Consider the following 21862-nt stretch of genomic DNA (forward strand, 5'->3'; position numbering starts at 1 on the left):
TCTGTTGTTTCTGGGGAGATCACCATCAAGGGCAAGCTAAAATAGCTGTCTGCCACCTCTCTAATTTCAGATTTGCCATCATGAGCTGAGCTTTAATTTGCGTTTTAATTCCAACATTCAAACTCAACTTCCGATGTAACAACTTTTACATTTATTTTTATTGTTGCTGCACAGGAACGTGAAACTAACACAGGAGAGAGACCAAACAACAGTTGCACATTCAGTGCAATGAAGAAAATCCAATTATCATGTCTAAATTTGTTCAAGTTATTCAGAAACCTCACATTTCAAAAAAAAAAGGGGGGGGGGACAAATTGTCACGATCAAACCAAATTGTCTCTCTGCTACAAATTCTTGCCAGGCAAAATAAATGTTAAAATATCCAAGTCTAGATTTTATCAATGTATATCCACATGTACGAATCTACTATTACAATTTTACTGTACTGTGATCTTCAATCTGGTAGCACTAGTACAACTAAGAATAAGGTCTTTGATCCAAAAGTTATATAGCAGATATTCTGCCTTTCCCTTCCAAGTGGATTTTTTCCCAGAAAGAAAAAAGTAAGAAACTCTGAGTGTGAGGACCCACATCTTCCCAGAAGCCTTGGTGAATAAGAATGATGTATGATAAAAAGCCTCATCTGGACCAGTCCAACTTTTCTGGTATTCTGATATGAGAAGTTCAGCGGAATGGGAATGAGAATAGAGAGGTCCTTATCTCTCTTCAGCTCTTCTGAGGCCTTTTTTTAAAAATCCTCCCTGGCAAACAAATGGAGCAAAATTGTTGAGTGCAGCCAAATGGCTGTCTTAAAGTTCGCCTTTGATTTGGCTTTTTTGAGGTCAATATTTCCAACATCCTGTCTGCCTGTCTGTTTCTCTGTCTGCCTCAGAGATCAGAGCTCTTTTCCAACCTTTCATAAGCATGAGATCCCTTTTATAATCATTAGTACCTCACATATAAAAGAGCATATGGCAATCGCTAAGAACAAAGCATCTAGAAAAACTGTCTTATCTCAAAACAGATTATTAGAACTTCTTCTAGAAAGTCTCAAACCAAACTAGCCTTTATGAGTTGCAATTGAAGTCATGCCTGTGCCTCAAAGAGGATGACACTGTCGTTTGCCTAAATTTCTATATTGTCTATATTGTCAAATAGCAAATACCTCTATATTGTCAAATAGCAACATTTTTTGCCATTTTCACATACTACAGATGCGTCAAGTCATTAACTCCCAGAATTCCAAAGGCCAAACTGAATGGGAATTTAAAGAGCTACTCTTAAAACAAAATTCACTTATAAGACATCAAATAAAAATGATTACTAAACAGCATGGGAGAGGGGTGGGGAAATCATGGATGGGTGACCCAAAACCAGAAAGAAAATATATAGGTGCTTCTAATTGAATGAAAAATAAAGCAATTACAGTTTTGATGATGATGATGATGATGATGATGATGATGATGATGATGATGATGATGATGATGATGATGAATCATGTATCAGTGATACCCATTGTCATCGGGGCACTTGGTACCATGTCCCAGAATTTTACAAAACACATCAAGAAATTGCAGCTTCCTGCAATAACACCAGTGGAACTGTAAAAAACTGCACTACTCAGCACATCATATATTTTAAGAAGATACTTGATTGATACCTAGGACACTGGCAGCAACCCGTATCAACCATTAGCACCAGTCAATCGTATTTGTGACACATTTTTAAATGTTCAGTTGACTGAGTTTCATAATTAATGAATAAAAGAGATAATAATAATAATTGGAATACTTGGAACATCGTACACCTTAAGAAGGTACTTGGTTGATACCTAGGATGCTGTCAGCAACCCGTATCAACCATTAGCACCAGTCAATGGTATTTGTGATGCATTTTTGAATGTTCAGTTGACTGAGTTTCATGTTTAATGAATAAAGTATACAATAATAATAATAATAATAATAATAATAATAATAATAATAATAATAATAATAATAAGTTTTAAGGTTTTTTTAAGGTTGAGAAAGTTTTAGAGAATGAGAAACTCAAGATCTTGTGGGACTTTAGGATTCAGACTGACAGGCACTTGGTCCACAACACACCTGACATAACAATAGTTGAAAAGAAAAAAGTATGGTTCATTGACATTGCAATACCTGGTGATGCACGAATTGAAGATAAGAAGCAAGAAAAAATCACAAAGTACCGGGACTTACAAATTGAAGTTGAGCGACTGTGGAAAAAGAAATCGTGTGTTGTCCCGATTGTAATTGGAGCCCTCGGAGCAATACCCAAAGGGTTACCCCGCTATTTAGAAATTCTAAATTTGCCGGACTTGAACATTTTGACTCTACAAAAAACCACCTTACTCGGAACAGCTTACATCCTCCGACGATACCTTAACAGTTCCTAGGTCCTTGGTTAGGACTCGAGCTGCTGAGCTATTAACCAGCCTCAAAGGCTGTGAATCTCACTAAAGATTAACCAATAAATAATAATAATAATAATAATAGTAGTAGTAGTAAGGGGGGATGATTGGACCAGGGGGAGGAAGGGTGAAAAGGAGTGTCCAGAGGGGTTGAGGGAGAGAAGAGAAAATGTTCTCATGAGCGACACTTTCCATGTTTGTTGTGCAGCTGGGTAGCACCTGCCTAACATTTATACCGGATAGCTTTTATTCATTTCATGGGATAGTCATCAAAAACATAGTTGAGAGATGGAGAAAATTCCAAGTATGTGTCATCACTTTCCTGGCTGGTGCAGCTGTTTCCTTAGGCACACAATGATGTTGTGTCATGAAGGAAATACACTGTCACTGTGGCGGACGGATAACACATTTGGTTTTATTGAGCCACTCTACAATAATGAAGGGAAATAATAGGCCCCAATATACTGTTCATTCAGTGGCAATGAGCTCTCACTTCAGCCTCTCAAAAACCCAGCAAGGAAGCAAACAACCACACACCAGCATAATCCCCCACACACACACACACACATACACACACACACACACACTAGTGTAGAAATCATTCCGAATCACTTTCCTCCTGGACAACTTGCCCACTAAAAGCTCTTTCCCAGAATATGCTGATGCAGCAGACATTTTGCAGCTGACCTCTGCCACAGAATTCAGTGTCAGTATCGGTGTCGCTCTTCGTAGATCTTCCAAATGAATGCTAACATCATTCATACATTGGGACTGTGATCCTGGGGATTGTGCACAAGAACATGGGCAAATTATCTGCAAATAAATATAGAACAGGTCTTTCATAATCTCGCGCAACTGCGGGATCTGAGAACAGTGAATATAGGAGTACACAGATCTTTTTGGTGTCATTGGAAATAGGCTCAGGCTTTTTTATGCTGTTCTACTTTTCAGCAGAATGGAGCAGATGTTTGGGTGGAGTTTAAATAGTTGGGGGGAAGATGAGAATGAGACAAGCTGGGATTCAGTGAAGCTCCGTTCTTCTTGAGATATTCTATCCAGGCTGTCAGCTCTGCCATCACGGAAGCTAGTTTGAAGGTGAAGCTGGAAATCTAAGGACCCGTTGAAAATGCTGATGACTGTACACCTCCTTCTCAATGCAAAAAACAAAAACAAACACAAAACCCTACACATAGACTCATTGCTTCTCCTTTTTGTATCTCCCTTATAGCCCATCTCAAATTAGCCTTATAGCAAATAATAGCAGCAAACTAAGAGAAGCATGAAAATTTCATTTTTATTTTTTTAAAATTTGATTTATATGCCACCCTTCTCCGGAGACTCAGGGCGGCTTACAATGCGTTAAGCAATAGCCTTCATACTTTTGTATGTTTATACAAAGTCAGCTTATTGCCCCCACAAACTGGGTCCTCATTTCACCTACCTTAGAAAGGATGGAAGGCTGAGTCAACCTTAAGCCTGGTAAGATTCACTTTCATTCACTTTCTTTTTGGTAAGAACTTTCCAAGATACACATTTTTTTTAATGTGATGTTAGGAGTTTGATCATTTTTGTTTTCTTCTCTTCATGTGTGTGCATGAGCTATGCAGAAGGCAAAAATTAGAGATTTCTTTATTCAGGGAAAATGTGCATGTCTATAGTGTTATGGATGAATATATCTTCTTGATGTTTATAATATTTGGACCTGAGGGTAAAGGTTCATTCACTGAGCTTGTGGGTTGGTTTCTGAACATTTTGTTACCAGGTTAGGTAACGTCTTCAGCGGAGATTAGGGGATGTCAGTGTCAGTGTTCTGTTTATAAGGGCTTCAGGTGTGGGTGTGTCAAGTGAGGGTCTTGTGACAGGTCTTGTGATGGGTCAGCTGTGAGTCATCAGTGAAACTTGTAATGGGTCTTGTGATAAGGAGATTACCTCAGGTCAGGGTCCTTGAGAGGTGAACTATTGGTGGGGGGGAATTGTGTGGGTTGGTTGAGGGTTGGTGCTGTCTCTGGTTAGCTGGGCAGTTGATTTGGATCCTGAGGGGTTCGTAGGTTGGTTGTAGGTCAACGTGTCTGTTGATGGAATTGTTTGTGGAGTGCCAGGCTTTGATGAACTCATGAGTGTGGTGGGTAGTAGCATGGCCGATGACTTTTGTGTTGCTCCAATCAAACTGGTGCTGTTTGGTGTAGGTGTGGGTAGAGATTAATGATTTGGGATTGTGGCGTTTGACTGCCAGCCAGTGTTCATGGCTCCTGTTTTTTACTTTTTTTTTTTTAAATTTGATTTATATGCCACCCTTCTCCAGAGATTCAGGGCGGCTTACAATGTGTTAAGCAATAGCCTTCATACTTTTGTATATTTATACAAAGTCAGCTTATTGCTCCCACAATCTGGGTCCTCATTTCACCTACCTTAGAAAGGATGGATGGCTGAGTCAACCTTGAGCCTGGTGAGATTTGAACTTACAGTAATTGCAGACAGCTTGATGTTAATAACAGTGCTTTAGTCTGCTGCGCCACCAGGCTCCCTTGGATACTTGACGTGATCTTTGTCCCACGTAGAATTGGTTGCACTGTTTAAAGTTGATTTTGTAGATTACATTCTTTCTTTCATCTGTCTGTATTTTTATATTTGGCTCTGGATAATTCCTGGCACAGTGCGGCTGTAGGGGTATTGTTATTCCTAGAGGTTGGAGGATTCTGGCTGTCATTTCCGACACCCCTTTTTTGTATGGTAGGGTTAGTTTTGGACTTACTGAATTTAATTGGCACAGACAGGGTTCTTTTTGTTTTTATTGTTGTGCCTGTTTCTCATTCTCTCCTCCCCCCCCCACTTTTTTCAGAGTTAGTAAAATTAGCACATTTCTTTTTAAAAAAATAGAAAAAAATGGAATGTGGGAGAAAGTAAATCTGAGAGATTTGTCCATTGCTATGATGTTATGGGACTTGAAGAGGATGTATAAATAGACACAACAAGTGATTCCAGGCTAAAGAGAGAAAGTTGCCTTTGAAATCAAGCTTTCAAGAATGAAAATCTCTCCTCCTGCCCCCTTTCAAATTCTCTCATTGGGATCCCTTTGAGAACAGATGCTTTTAAAGAGTGAGTTTTGTGTCTTTTTCTATTGTCATATTATGAGAGAGAGGGAGGGAGGGAGGGAGGGAGAGAATAGATAGAGATAATGATTTGCAATCATCTGCTCTAAAACAAATCCCTGTTAAAAGGGCACCACAACTTCTGGGGGAAATGAAACATATAAAGGATAGAGTGTGCTTGTCAAAGATCATAATGGACCTTTGTAGCAGAGCTGGGAAGCAAAGCCAGATGTCCATAGTCTTGGATTTCCTGTACATCAATGAACACATTGAGGTTTAAAAATACGGCAATGAAGAAGGGAAAACTGCCATCTCTAGATCCTTAGGGGGACAGTTGTAGGTTTTAATGTGCCGCATGATGTTTATGGAAAGAAAAGCTATCCCTGTTGTAAATCTGCCTGTCATACCTCTTATGCATGAATGAGTTCAAAAGAAAGAGGTGGACTGACAACAGGAATAAAATATAAAGTCATTTTAATTCAGTTTGCAGGGAAAAATCTATACATTCAATCATAAGCGTGCTATCATTCCTTAGTTCTATGTGTGAGAGAGAAAAGGAGAAAGAAATGGGGGAAAATGCTCTTGGGTGCTGTATCAGCATTCCACTTTCAACACTAGAATATAGAGCTATAATGTGAGCTCTATACTGCTTTGTAACATAAAGTAGTACAATGTTTATTTGCTGCCTTACAATTTTAAAAAAAGCTACATTCAATTTGGTAGCAAAAAAGTCTTTCAAGTTATTTATTTTTATTTATTTATTCTGTCAAGCATGTATTAGATAACATATATAAGTATAGACATAATTATGAATACATGACATGGATACAAATAAAATGGAACATTAGGACAGAGATGGTAGGCAGGCTAGTGCCCTTATGCATGACCCTTAAAGGGCTCTTAAGAATGGGGTGAGATCAACAGTAGACAGTCTAAGGTTAAAGTTATGGGGGTTTGGGGAAGAAACCATAGAGTCAGATAGGGCATTCCAGGCATTGACCCCTCTGTTGCTGAAGTCGTATTTTCTGCAATCGAGTTTGGAGCGGTTTACTTTAAGTTTGTATCTATTGTTTGCTCTTGTATTGTTTGGTTGAAGCTGAAGTAGTTGTTGACAGGTAGAACACTGTAGCAGATGATTATATGTACTACGCTTAGATCAGAACGAAGGCGACGTAGTTCTAAATTGTCTAAGCCCAAAATTTCAAGTCTGGTGGCATAAGGTATTCTATTGCGGGTAGAGGAATGGAGGACTCTTCTCGTGAAATATCTCTGGACTCTCTCAATTGTATTAATGTCCGATATGCAGTGAAGGTTCCAGACAGATGAGCTGTATTCAAGAATTGGTCTAGCAAATGTTTTATATGCTCTAGTTAGTAGTACAATATTACCAGAGAAGAAGATACGCAATATTAAGTTAACAACTTTTAATGCCTTTTTGGCAATACTGTTACAGTGAGCTCTGGCACTTAGTTCATTTGAGATGAGTACTTCAAGGTCCTTGACAGAGTGAGGGTTGTCTACAAGGTCGTATCCGCCCAGATTGTATTTTGTGTTCTGATTTTTTTTGCCAATGTGTAAGACAGAGCTGGTTGAGATTTGGAGTTGCCAATTGTTTGACCATTCTGACAAATAGTCAAGGTCTTTTTGTAGGGTAGCAGTAAAGAGTGTGGGTCCTAAAATGCTTCCTTGGGGGACACCGCTGTTAACAGGTGCAGAGTTCCCTATTTTGACTGCTTGTTGCCTGTTTGATAGGAATGCAGCTATCTACTTATCCTTCCTTCCCCCTCCCCCTGAGGAATTTTGGAAATATTTGGAGAGTTTCAGAGAAATTTATTTGAGTGGGATGGAAATGTTTCTCCAGTTATTAGGACACAAGGTGGCTCAGGGGTGCACGTGTGATAAAGCCCACTATTTTGTTGTACGATCATCTTTCCAATGGTCAGCAGCCATTTTGGCTTCTTTGCTTTCATTAATTTCCAAGAAAAACATTGAGAAGCAACACTTTTTTTAATATAACCATTTGTATTGAAGTTTTAAAATACAAAGATAAAAATGAATACTAAGAAAAAATATATAAAAAAGAAAAAGACAACATGCAGAGAAAAAAAAGGGGAGCAGAGGAAAGAAATATTAGGAAAAGAGATATATAAAGAACTGACTTTGCTTGTCATCACAACAACTGGAAATAGTTTCAGTTACTTATCACCTTATTTAATGTTTCAACCAATGTCCCAAAGGTGCTCCTTTTCAAGAGGCAACTGGACTTTCTGATTTTTCTTTGAAGATGTTTCGCTTCTTATCCAAGAAGCTTCTTCAGCTCTGTAGCTCCCACATTCAGCTTCTTCTTCAGAGCTGAAGAAGATTCTTAGAATGAAAATTGAAACGTCTTCCAGGAAAAACCAGAACGTCCAGTTGCCTCTTGAAAAAAGGCACCTTTGGGACAACCATGACCTGGATGACTGAGAATCTCCATCAGGCATGGTATTCACTTACCTTCGCTACCGGTTCACAAATGTGAACACACACGCCTTCCACGCATGCACAGAGCATCAAAAACGGGACGTGATGACATCTGGGCAGGTGGGTGGAGCCTCCCACAGCCGCCGCTACTGGTTCGCTCGAACCGGATAGAACCGGCTGAATACCACCACTGATCTCCATAGACATTTAGCTATCCATTTCAGCCAAAGATCTTTTCACCCAAATCTCATCTTTAAGAAGTAGGACTTAATTAGATCAGAAACTAGTTCAGCCGGGGAAGATTGCTAGTGTGGTGTGCAATGGAAAGAAAAACACAGAAAAGCTCAATAATTCCACCAAAAGACATTCCAAAGCACTTTGATACTAAGCGCAGCAATTAAAATATACTTCTAGGGGAGAAGAACATTGTCAAATATCAGCTCAGTATTCAGAAGAAAACAACCTGGGGGCAGCTGTATGTTGTCTATCCCACTCTGTAACAGATAGTATGACTTCCCTCACATGTTGACATTATTCTTCACTATGCCCTTGGACACCATCCATATATCAAGGCAATTTAGGTAACTCTCCAGTAAGGATTGTGGTACTGGCTGAACAGAGAGTAGGAAAGATTGAGAATGGGATTTTTACTTTGGATGAGCAGCTGCTTGGACTAGGGGTCTCCAACCTTGGCAACTTTAAGACTTGTGGACTTCAACTCCCAGAGTTCCTCAGCCAGCTTTGCTGAAGTTGAAGTCCACAAGTCTTAAAGTTGCCAAGGTTGGAGACCCCTGGCCTGGACTACTTCTAGCCCAGTGATGGCAGATTTTTTGGCTTGGCAGCATGTCAAAAATTCAGGAAATGCCTAACCTAACTCTATTGACGTGTCTCACATACACACATAACCAAATAAAAGAGAAACAATCATCTTTCCATCCTCCCCATCTAGGCCACCCTGAACAGCAGCACCCGAGGCTGGGCCTGAAGCCTGGGCCTGAACCTCAACTTCCATTGCCTCTCAATAAGGCCACATTGCACCATTCCCCAAGGCGTGCAACACGATTGCCCCGTTGACTCAGCCTTCCATCCTTCCGAGATTGGTAAAATGAGGACCCAGATTGTTGGGGGCAATATGCTGATTCTTTAAACTGCTTAGAGAGTGTTGTAAAGCACTGTGAAGCGGTATATAAGTCTAAGGGCTATTGTTATTATTTGTATGTCATGTCCAGATGATATATGCAATGGCAGATATATATTATATATGGAAATAGTTAAGTAATGCTGAATGAAGCAGCAAAAAGGAATGGAGAGAAGACTACCCTATAGGAGCTTCTGAGAAACTCCATATTCCAAACTTTAGTGTAATTTTTCGATGCTCGGTTGTGGTTAAGCTTAGTCTCCTTGACTCAAACTCTGAAATTAAGGGAGACAAGTGGTTATTTGTGTGTGTGTGAGTGTGTGTTTCCAAGCAAATTGGGTGTGGCCTAGCAAGTTGAACAAACCCAGGCAATGGTGCTATATATAGTATTTGTACAAACTTAGAATTCAGTAATTAGGTTTAACTTGTTCTGTAATGTAGTACATCCTTATCAGTTTTTATATACATCTGTGCATATGCATATCCAATTTATGTTTCAACAAATGTTACTTTAAATTTTGCAATAGTCTTATTATAATATTCAAAGGATGAAAATGCCACGGTTCATATTCCAAATCTGGTTTTATATAGAAAGAAAAAAATCTTCAATTCACCAAAAAGGTCTTCCTGTTTTTATGTTTTCTCCCCAACCTAAATATAAAAATAACACCAAAACAAGTCTTTTCTTTTCATGTGACTTCTTGCATCTTTAAAAAAAAAAAAATCAGAAAGGTTTTTCATGATTAAATATATTCCTGGTTATTTATATGTTATGATCCCGCCTTTAGCGGGAAATAAATGCTATTGTGTAAATTGCCACTATGTTATGCCTGTATTATTTTCATCGTGCAATCCAGCTTGGATGAATGTTTTATTTCAGAGGTAGGACGGTAAAAGAAAAATAGCTTCAATAATAAATATAGGTATGATTTGGGTTTGTTCCTCCAACAGATATGTCAGATGTCTTTTGCTTCTCCCTCCCGCAATATGTTAATTTGGCTCCTGTATTGACAATAAACAAAAAAATATGAAGAGTGCCGGGGAAATGAAAATGCAGCTGACACGCTTTTCCTTTGAAACTTCCCACTTCAATGAGCAGGTCCTGTTCTGCTTCTTTTGTGAGGAAAACTTAAGGTCCAGCTGGTTCATAAAGGCAGTGAGCAGTGAGCATTCTCAGAACGGATAAGATGTGCCTCGGCATGGTTGCCCCTGGCTACTGGCCCTCCAGAGTAGGCATTGTAAGGTTGGATAATTATCCTCACTCGCCCAGAGCCCCTGAGAAGCAGAAGAGAAGCAAAAAAGCACACCTGGAAGAGAGGGCCTTGCCAATCATACAATCAGACAGAGGCTATTTTGGCTTTGATCTCACCCAGCAGCCCTGAAGCAAGAAGCACTCTGTGTGCTCAGAGGAGATTGTCTCAAGCATCACAGCGTGGTGTGGTTTTGAAAAACTCCCTCCCTCCACACCTTCTTCTCTGAAAAGACAAGCGGGGGGGAAAAAAGATTTCCTCCTTCTCCACAATGATCTGAAATAATTATGCTTCCCCCTTTCCCCTCCCAAAAAAAGTCTTAAATCTGACAGCGCAGGTGAACAAGTCTTTTGTGAAGCATTCACAGGATGGATCTTAGAAAAGAACAAAGGGGACCATTTTTTGATCCCATGTTTTATCTCTCCCTCTCTCTCTCCCTCTCTCTCTCTCTCTCCCTCCCTCCCTCCCTCCTCCCTCCCTCCCTTTCTCTCTCTCCTATCTGTTTATCTATCTGTCACTATAACTATCTCTCTATCTCTGTATCTTATTGTGTGTCTATATCTTGGACAAGGTTGTTTTCTTTCTGATATATGCCATGCTATCTCTTCCAATGGCTGATGCTTTATATAAAATTTGCCTATATTAATATGCGTGTCTGACAAACTCCAGCATTTTATATGGCTCAACAGTGCCCCCAAGAGCATTTATTATGTTGACCCCAGCTGGGAAATCTGAATAAATTAGAATTCATTTTTTCTTTCCCAGTATTCCTCTCCAGCAATCATTTTTATACAATGCCTTCACTGGTTTCAAACAAAAACAAAAGCCAGCTAAAACAGTTATCATTCAACAAAAAGCTTTAAGCAACTGGGTTCATCAATCTGATTTACTACTTAGGTATCTTATATTGGGGGGGGGATAACTGTCCCCCCTGTAGAAATGTGAAAAAAACTGTGTGGATTTTTTTTTCTTTTTTAGAAAATCCAAGAAGAAAACCAATAGCATTCAGGCAGGAGGCTAAGAAGCTTTCTCTTAAGTAATGTTCTTCATACAGGTTTTAAAACCCATGATCCTATTAAAACAAGTAATATGTAATTAGGTTAATTGACTGTTGTTTTTGCTTGGAACTCTGTATGATTTTTGTCTTCTTTTTTTCTTTGTTTTTCCCTCCCTTCCCCACCCCCATAAATTTCTTTTAATATTTACATATTTATCTATATGAATGGAGGGCTTCTCATCAAAACTTGCATTATATGTAGCACTAGCCAGTTCAACAAGGGGAAAAAAAAAACATTTCAATATCTGCCCAAGGTTGCTAAGTTCCATATTCAGTAGAACTCCCTGTAGGGAAGACAAGAACAGAAATAATTGTTCTTCCTCTGAACAATTGAAAAGAAGAGATCCGCTAGTAGGAAAATATTCTAGTCCACAATAGCATGAAGATAATCTCCCTAAAACGTCCTACCTGTAAATGAGTACTTTAATTTCAACCACAATAACACAAGGGCTATCAATAGATTCAAACTCAATGTAATTCGCTCTAATCTTGATTGTAGGAAATATGACTTCGGCAATAGAGTAGTAAATGGCTGGAACACTCTACCTGATCCTGTTGTTAGTCTCTCTAATCCCTGTACCTTTTACCTTAAACTGACTACCATGGACCTTTCATATTTCTTAAGAGGTCCCTAAGGGGGCGTGTATAAGTGCACCAATGTGCCTACCGTCCCTGTCCTACTGTCCCCATTTATATGTAATCATTCTATGTGTTTATGGCTATGTTTTGCCTATTTATATCATTTTATTTGTGCCAACTTTTTTCATGTGTCCATGTCTATGTCTATACAGTTACTTGTTTCCTTGTACTTGTTGATAAATTAATTAATTAATTAATTAATTAATTAATTAAATTCAGCAAGAACATGATCTTGCAACGGTTTTCTTCTGCATCTTTACAATATCACCCTTGTCACATCATGTCTATCTTAAAGTGTCCTTAGCTATCCCCATTTTAAAGTAATGTTTTCCCACTTTTGATGCAATTTTGGAGAAGGATACAATTTAGTGTGTTTCACTAACAAACACAGACAAGAGTTGGGATCTCTTTAGCTCCTATTAGCCCCTTTAGAGGAATGCAAGCATGCCCCCTCCCCTTTGATCACTATGGATTGCTCTTTGTAGACCTTTTGGCTAGAGCTACAGGAGAGGCCCAGGCTAGAAACTGGGAGACTGTGAGTTGTAGTCCTGTCTTAGCCAAGAAAGCCAGGTGGGTGACCCTGAGCCAATCACTCTCTCTCAGCCCAACCCACCTCAGAAGGCTGCTGTGGTGGGGAAAATAGAATAGAATAGAATAGAATTCTTTATTGGTCAAGTGTGATTGGGCACACAAGGAATTTATCTTTGGTGCATATGCTCTCAGTGTACATTAAAAAAATAATATTCGTCAATAATCATAAGATACAACTCTTAGTGATAGTCATAGGATACTAATAAGCAATCAAATCATACTAGGAAACAATAAAAACAATATAAGTTGTAAAGATACAAGCAACATGTATATAGCCATAAGTGGGAAGAGATAGGTACTAATAAGGATGAGAAGAAGAATAGTAATACAGTCTTTGTAGTTACTTTGACAGTGTTGTGAGTATTAGTTGTTTAGTAGAGTGATGGCATTCGGGGGAAAAGCTGTCCTTGTGTCTTGTTGTTCTGGTGTGCAGAGAGCCCTATAACATCATTTTGAGGGTAGGAGTTGAAACAGTTTATGTCCATGCGATGTTATGTTATGTTTATGCGAGAGGTGTGTAAATATTTTCACAGCCCTCTTTTTGACTTGTGCAGTATACAGGTCCTCAATGGAAGGCAGGTTGGTAGCAATTGTTTTTTCTGCAGTTCTAATTATCCTCTACAGTCTGTGTCTGTCTTGTTGGGTTGCAGAGCCAAACCAGACAGTTATAGAGGTGCAAATGACAGACTCAGTAATTCCTCTGTAGAACTGGATCAGCAGCCCTTTGGGAAGGACGGTTTCTAACAAACAAACATCTAACTTCTACACAGACATCTGACTGGTATTTTCCAAAGCGATTGTCAGATTGTGCAGAGGATCTTCAGTGCTTGTGTGAAAAACGCTAGACTTATCTTTTTTTAAAATCTGTGTTTAAAAACATATAGTATTGCAAGAGACCACTAACAGGATCAGTTTAAACCTGAAAAGAGTTGAATTCTGTCAGCTAAGTGTTGCCAGTCCTGTCGTCATTGAGGAAAAGTTTTCCACTGCTTCTGCCAACAAAGGATTTCATGTGGCTGTTTCTGTATTCTTGTTCCAACTTTGGTGGCACTAAATGCCCTGGTGATGACAGCTGTCTGTTGACTGTCTACTTCCAGGTGCTGCCGCCTACAAGGCCAGAACGAGTGAAGGACAAAGTGTGCTCATTATCAATATATCTGCTTTACCTTCACCCTTTCTCTGTCCTTGTTACTTGTTAGTCGGCTGGGCTATGTTATAAACATGGGCTTAAATTCTTTCAGAAGAGTAGAAATTCTCTTCTTCCCCTTCTCAGAAATAGCCTGTTAAGCAGACGTGCAGATAAGTGGTTGGATTGAACAGGAGCGTCTCCTCCTACCTCACCCAGCACCTTGTTCTGCACCTGCAACCAGTTGGGCACCTGGATGGGTGGCTGAAGCTGCTATTCTAGGATGCTGACACCCCAGGTAAATGGCCATTATCAATGATTGCTTGCCTGACAATAGGTGGGAGGAGAAAGGAAGCCGGGAGACATCTTCTCTTTGACGTGCCCATTATGGCTGTGTAAAGATATCATCCTTCATCAGCCTAGTTCAGGGTTTTCCAATCTTGGCCACTTGTATAGACTTCAATTTCCAGAATTTAGTAGCCAACCATGCTGGGGAATTCTGGGATTTGAAGTCCACATATCTTCAAGAGGTCAAGACTGAGAAACTAGGTCAAGGCCCAGTTTCTGTTGCTAGAATGGGCAGTTGGGGAGGGGTGTCAGCACAATTTATGCTGGCATACTTTTCTGCTAGCTCAAGAAGTGGTGAATACCATATTTTCAGAGTATAAAATGCACCGGAGTATAAGACGTACCTACCTTTTTTGGTGAGGAAAAGAAGAAAAAGAAATCTCCCTCTGCCTCTGCCTAATTTTGCCTCGTTGCAGCAAACAGCCTGCTTTATTTTCATTTTCATTTTCAGCATAGCTTGATTAGCACAAGGAAAAAAAAATCTGTTCCAGCAATTTATCTCTTTGCAGCAAGCAGCAGAGCCCTGCAAAACATCTGATAGCAAAACAGCTGAGAGTCGGGAGGCGGATCCAATCAGCTTGTGCTAATTAGGCTGTGCTGAAGCTGAAAGGAGGTGTTTTTTCTTGCTGTTTGCTTGCAAAGAGGTAACTGCTGCGAGGCAGAGGCCAAAGGATGGGGGCCAGTGTGTGGGTGGGGCTACATTCAGTGTATAAGAGGCACCTAAATTTTCACCCCCTTTTAGGGGGGAAAAAGGTGCATCTTATACTCTGAAAAATACGGTAGCTCTTGAACACAGCCATGGGAAAGAGCCCTCAGAGTGTAGAATATGTACATGGTATGATATGAAATAAGTAGGTGTCACCATCCTGACTTAACAGTGGAGGTGGGGCTGTATTCACTTGACTGCAGTGAGAAATTCCTGCTTTACCTCTGAGCCTTGCGTTCAACATTCAGTTTTTGAAATTATATTGACATTCTTTTCCCTCAGGTTTTTCCCTAGTTGTCCTAACTTTCAAAGACCTTGTCCGAGGCATGCTTTGCATTGCAGACAGAGGCAGAAAGCGAAATACGAGAATAAACAAGGGGGATGTATAGCCAGAAAGACCTTGGAGAGGGAGTGCTTGCCAAAAACATGTTAATGCTGACAGTGTGATCATCCACTCCCCGTATGCTAATAAAATGCCAGCTCAGCCTGTGGAAATGTTCAGGAAGAGATAAGCGCTGGTGATAATTCTTAGAGAGACACCAGGCAGAAAGAATTATTATCAGCACAAGGCTATCGTCAAAATCCTCATCTTGATGCTCAGGCTGAATCCGTGATTTTTACATTTCACTTGATTAATTGTTCCAAAACTATTCAAGAGCAGCCAGAACTCAGAGAACAAAGGGCTGAAGGCGCTCTTCTTCCAGGTACAAAATTACAGCCATATGGGCTTTCTTTTATATCACCAGGTTGAGATACTGGCACAGACCCATGGATAGGATTAGGCAGGAGATAGAGGTATATCAACGACCATCAATATAAGCTTCAGAAATGCCCCCCACCCCCACCCTCCCAAATGTGTGTTGCATGTTTTTCACATTTGGATTTCATCCCGACCTGGGAGGAACAGAGAGAAAGAACTTCATTGGTTTTGCTACAGGAGATTAATATAGCCACCCCTCTGGGAAAATGTTCAAGGGAAAGAAGTAGAGAAAATGAAAACTGATACAGATGAACAGGCCTTGAAAACACTTATCTTGGTTTAACATGGAAAGATTGGTTTCTATTGATCAATGCACAAGACAAATCCTAGGTCTACAAGGTTTGAGGAGAGGAATGTTTTCACTTTATATCTCTTCCCATTCTTGCTTTCTCATACAGTGTTCCAGATGCTCTCCCAAAGAGCAGACGGATGAACTTGGATCCAGAGAGTGTCTCTCCCCCTCGGTTTCCACACAGGGACCCTTTGGATGTTCTCCGGGCTCTCCTCTTTCCAAGTAGACCAGGCCTCTCCTCTTCACCGCCAGGAACGTCTTGTTCTGCCCCAGCTACGGACCCAAAGAACGTAGCACACACGAAGTCTGTACAAACCTTAGTTTACTAAATAAACCAGTATTTTACAACAATGGCTGTTAATTAACTGCATTAACAGCCACCAAGAATTCAAAGAATAATAACTGAAAGCTTACTATGGTTGGCAGAATGCCCAGAAGCAATTTGCAGGAAGCTGATAAGATAAGCAAGACAAAACACGAAGGTATGTGAACTAAGCTGTTCCCTGCAAATTGCTTCAGTCAGCGTTCCTCCTTAAGTAGGCTAAGGGAGTGGCCAATTAGCCCCAAGCCTTACTCTCGAGGAGACCTCCTCTTGAGGAGCCACTCCTGCCTTTTGGCAGCTCTGCACGCCCGTGCGTCAAGGAGAGGCTCCTCCTCTTCATCCTCTTCACTTAAGAGAGCTTCTGGAGGTTCTGAAGGCCCTGGCTGAATCCCCGCCTCTGGCACCACATCTTCTCCAGCCTCCTCATTGTCTGACTTGAGTGCCAGCTGCACAGGCTGCTGGCGCAGCACCACACCAGCCTCCTCACTGTCTGAATCAGCTACTAGCTGCACAGGTCGCGTACGGGCCACAACACTTCTTCCCTCTCGCGCGCCAGATGCTGAGGACCCCTGACATGAGAAGCTGAGGCATAAAATCAGAGAACTGTACAGGTAGTTCTCAACTTACAACCACAGTTGAGCCCAACATTTCTATTGCTAAGTGAGACATTTGTTAAGGGAGTTTGGCTCCATCTTACAACCCTTCTTGCCGTAGTTCTTAAGTGAATCACTGCAGTTGTTAAGTAAGTAACACAGTTGTTAAGTGAATCTGGTTTCCCCGTTGACTTGGCTTGTCAGAAGGTCGCAAAAAGTGATCGTGTGACCCCGGGACACTGCAACTATCATAAATATGAGACAGTTGCCAAATGTTTCAATTTTGACCATCTGACCATGGGGCTGTTGCAATGGTCATGTGAAAATAGCCATAACTCACTTTTTTCAGTGCCATTATAACTTTGAACGATCACTAAATGAATGGTTGTAAGTTGAGGACTACCTGTAATAGATCATCTAGTCAAGTCTTCTGCTCAGTGAAGGAATCCACATCATCTCCCCACATATTAAAAGCCCCAGGGACAAGGAATCCATCACTGATCTAGGTAGAGTGCTCCGTTGCTTATAGCTATGCTCTCCAAACCATTGTGAAAAATGGTCAAAAGTCACTTTTTCAGTGCCATTGTAACTTTGAATGGTCACTTAATGAAGTTGGGGACTACCTGTATTACACGAGGCACAAAATGTTACTTGCACTGTAGAAAAACAAACTATTTCTACCACAGTTGCGGCCATTATGTACTAAGAGTAAGGAATTAGAATAAAGGAGAGGGGAAAAAGGTGTTATTACACACACCTTCTCTCCCACCAATAAAAGCTGTAGATAGTGCAAAGAAACATGCCATAATTTAGAATGTACAATTTTCAGAATACAGGGATTTGGAATTCAGCTCCTTCGTGGCCCCATCATCAATTCTGTCCTTGCCTTCATCATACGTTCCATTGCTGGTTCGATCATTGACTCAGTCATTAGCTTAATTGCTGATAGCATCTCCATCACTGGTTCCATCATCACTTTCATCACTGGCTACATCAATGGTGTTGCCACTGGTTGTGTCAACAGCTCCAAAGAGATGCCATCATTGACTCTGTACCCCCTTCTATTTTTCCCATCATCCTTTCCTCATTCTTTCACTCTCCTGTCACTCTTATTCCACCACATCGTCTGGCTCAACTCAACTCATCTGATCTCATCTCATCCTATCTTGATTGGAGTATTTTATTTATTTTAATTTGTTATTTTATTTCAAAATTTATATACTGTAGGGGCCCATCTTATGTAACATAGCTCAGTTCATGAACAATTTTAAAACCAATAAAAATGGTAAAAAAAACATAAAACCAACAGAGACTCTCATGGCAGCTCCCAATGCAACATATCCCCCACACAGCCTCACCATATCCCAAGGCTGGTGGGAAAATCCAAGTTTTCAAGGATTTTTGGAAGTTCAGGGGTTTGCCACATCTCAGGGGGAGAATACCCTAAAGCAGGGGTCGGCAACCTTAAACACTCAAAGAGCCACAAAGGTCCTAACCAGATGCCCCCCGTTCAGTTCTGGAGCTGGCTGGAAGTCCAGTTCCCCCACCATAGAATCTCCTCCTAGCGCGGCGTCCTTTTTCCTCTGCTGACTGAAAGTTTGATTCCCCTACCATAGAGTCTCCTCCTAGCGCAGCATCCTTTTCCTTCTGCCAACCGGAAGTCTGGTTCCCACACCATAGAGTCTCCTCCTAGCACGGCATCCTTTTTCCCCTGCCAACCGGAAGTCCAGTCCCCCGCCCATTGAGTCTCCTCCTAGCATGGTGTTCTTTTTCCTCTACCTGTCCTAACCGAAAGCCCTATCAATTGTGGAGCCGACCGGTGACAGGGAGCCACAGCAGAGGGATGAAAGAGCCACATACAGCTCCAGAGCTGCAGGTTGCTGACCCCTATCCTAAGGGAAAGAGGCTGCTATTGCCTAGATCCCACTAGATGGCAACATGTAAGGGATCTTGAGTTTCCACTACCAAGTAGAAGAGTAGACTCTTTCAAGGAGAATCAGTCCTGAAAATAATCTGGCCCTGTGCCAAGGCATTTTTCTCTCTGTATAGTTAAGCAGCCTAAGTAATGCCTGACTGACTCTCTGCATCAGCTGCCCAGAACTACAGAGGGAAGTCATGAGAAACCAGAGATGTGCTATAGCAACCCAAGGCCACCAATAGGAGCTCTATAGATCCCAGGCCATTCCATGTTATTATCCTGGTCACTGCCAAAGCACCATAAGAAATCTATTGATCAAGTTTTGTGCTGGGAGAAAGTAGGGGGGGGGAATGGAAAAGCCATTTTAACATCAGACCTGATTTTTTTGGGTGGGGGGTGGTGGAAAGATGACACTAGGAGCTTCAGTTATGATCTGAGGATGAGACAAAGACTGACCTATTCTTAGAGAATGCTTAGCCGGCCATCCCACCCACTGGAAATTTGCTCTCTGGAGCTGCATTGACTCTGAACCCTCCTTGCATTTTTCAAGTCTCTTTCAATGTGGTTTTTAACTTATTGTGACTGCAGGCAACTATTAGCTGTTCTGTGATGTGGTGCAGTGTGGAATGGCATGGTATTTAATTGAGATTGATATTAGTTTTCTTGTTTATTCTTTTATTATGCACTAGTGGGAGTCTGGTGATTGTGTTGGGGTGTGCATATGTGGATCTTTCTTTTAAGTTTGATTGCCAAAGGCAGTAATGAAAATATTCATCCATTCCAGTTTATTTTATATATAGCTTTTTAATTAGTTTTTATATTACATTTTAATTAATGGCTGGCTAGAATTTTTTTTTCTTTAACTATTACTTGTGCCTACTTGAAAAACTTTGAAAAGGAACAGAAGAGATCATGGTTTGGTATTTCCCCCCCCCCAAATATTTGGTTTCAATCATTTTTTTTAAATCTTATGTTTATGTTTTGTTTTCTTAAGCTAGAGTAACAATAGAAAACACGTTGCTATTTTTGTTTTGTTGCTTTCTATAAAAGATTGGCTTAGATATTCTTGGAAAAAAGTTTTAAATTACCATTATTTAGCATATAAAACACTATTATCTAGTAAAGAAAATATATATCCATAATGCACCCAATCACCATCAATGATCACTGTTACATACAAATGCATTGTTTTATGTACCAGTACTATGAATATATTTGTATGTTGCCTGTTAAATATTTCAGTAGGAAAGCTATTTAATATCCTTTTATATTGTGTGCAAAGGCTGCACCCTGCTGGTTTTTAATAAAATAAGTGGAAGTATGAGGGATGCTTTTGTTTTTTAAGTTGCTTGTAAAAGAAATAGGATATATAGCATAATTAAAGAAAAATTCAGTTGGGATCCTAGCCATTCGGATTACAAAATAAATTATAAATAACTAAAATTTATTGAAGAATTAGATACATACCTAAAGGCCTTTGCTTGGAAATGTTAGCATATCAATGCTAACTTTTCAGAATATTTCTGAAATATTTCTTCTCATTCAGAATATTTATCTGACCCACCTTCCATCGTGTTGAAATAATAACTGAGAATTTCAACTATTCCAAGTTTGGCTTTTCTCTATGGCTGATACAAACATGGCCACATCTTCTCAGAAGACATTAAAACATATTTTTTTCCAGCTTCCTTCAACTCAATAATGATCCGGATGAGGGAGAATAGGTGAAATTAAATCCAAACAAGGAGGAGATGATATTGTAAAAAGCAACTGGACTTGGGGGGGGGGGGGAAGGTGAGGCCTATTTGGAATGGAGTTACTGTCAGGCCTGAAAGCCATCTTTTGTATTAGGCCTTCAAGCCTGCCACATTTACTACTGTGTGAAATTGGGAGGGGGGGATTGTATGGAACATGGGTGATATACAGTCATAATAACATTCCTTTCTCAGAGAGTCAAGGACATGTTGCCTTGCTCCTGGATGGCTGGAACTGGGAGGCCTCTCCAGTTGGGACGGTGTTTGGATTAGACCATGTGATGAACTTGTGGGTGCTGGGCAGGGACTTGGACTTTCCTTTGGGTGGGGAAAACCTGGAAGCTTTCAGATTCGGGTTTTCCCAGATGTGCCAATATGACATCTCTAATAAAAAGGAACTTTAAGGAACTTCAAGCCTCGGAATCTTTTTTCGATGGGGGTGTTACTTGGAACCCTGACAGTTGCATTCTTTTATAAAGGACAGGTTTGCAGTTTGGGGAGGCCAGTTTTCCCTGGATTTGATGAAGGTTGTATTTGCAAAACCAACAGGTGACCTTTTCCTGAACTGGCTGGACTTCGCTATGGTTACATTTTGTCTTGACAAGGGCCTTGCATGCTATGTGCAGACAGCTTTTAAAAGGGATCAGAATCGGCTGTTGTGCAAATTGCTATGGTCAAACTTGTTGATCAATCCAAAGTACAGGGATATGATGCTCAGCAGAGGACCATTATTGAAGGGACAGCCTTCCTTGCTATGTTACCTGCCCGGTTTCCAAGATATGTAGGACAGGAAACTTTGAATACCTTCCCTCGTCAAAATCTCAGCTATCTGATACAGGGAGTCCTCATTTAGCAACCACAACTGGGACCATTAACTTGGTCATTAAGCAAAGTAGTCGCTAAGTGAAACAGTGACTGTGCTTATGATCCGACTTCGGATTTTCTTCACTTTACAGACCTGTAAAGGTCATGAATGTAAGGATTGGTCATAAAGTTTACTTTTTCATCACCCTCATAACTGCAAACGGTTGCTAAATGGGGCCGTCACTAACAAAGGCTACCTGTATGCAGAAGGAGACCATCTCCTCAGTCATTCCCAGGCTAGGGAAGATAAGGCCATTTGGTTCGTCTCTTGGGATTCAGAGAAATGGCAGAAACCCAGGTTTCCCCCCCACTATGCATTTAATTGTTAGCGGAACTGATTTGATTTTAAGAGTATTGATTTATTTCTGCCTTAATTTTAATTGCGCTTTTATGCCTAACATTTTCTAATTTGCTAATGTTAATGATTGTAAACTCTCCTGATATAAATGACTGTTATGAATTTCATAAAGAAAGTGCAAAAAAAAAAAAATCTGCACTGACATTGCAGGGAAGATGCCCAGTGTTGT

At 40.4% G+C, this 21862-nt stretch overlaps 1 long non-coding RNA gene across 1 annotated transcript in view; it reads left to right on the forward strand.

The window, feature by feature from the left end:
• The first annotated feature begins 3762 nt into the window (after positions 1 to 3762).
• LOC148116772 (uncharacterized) overlaps positions 3763 to 21862 on the forward strand; it is a 101765-nt gene continuing 83665 nt past the window's right edge. Inside the window, exon 1 of the long non-coding RNA XR_015731321.1 lies at positions 3763 to 3907. This is a non-coding gene — a long non-coding RNA (uncharacterized LOC148116772). The remainder of the gene's footprint in view (positions 3908 to 21862) is intronic.

The sequence above is a fragment of the Pantherophis guttatus genome, chromosome 1 (assembly GCF_059756535.1).
Source record: "Pantherophis guttatus breed Tessera chromosome 1, ASM5975653v1, whole genome shotgun sequence".
NCBI lineage: Eukaryota > Metazoa > Chordata > Lepidosauria > Squamata > Colubridae > Pantherophis > Pantherophis guttatus.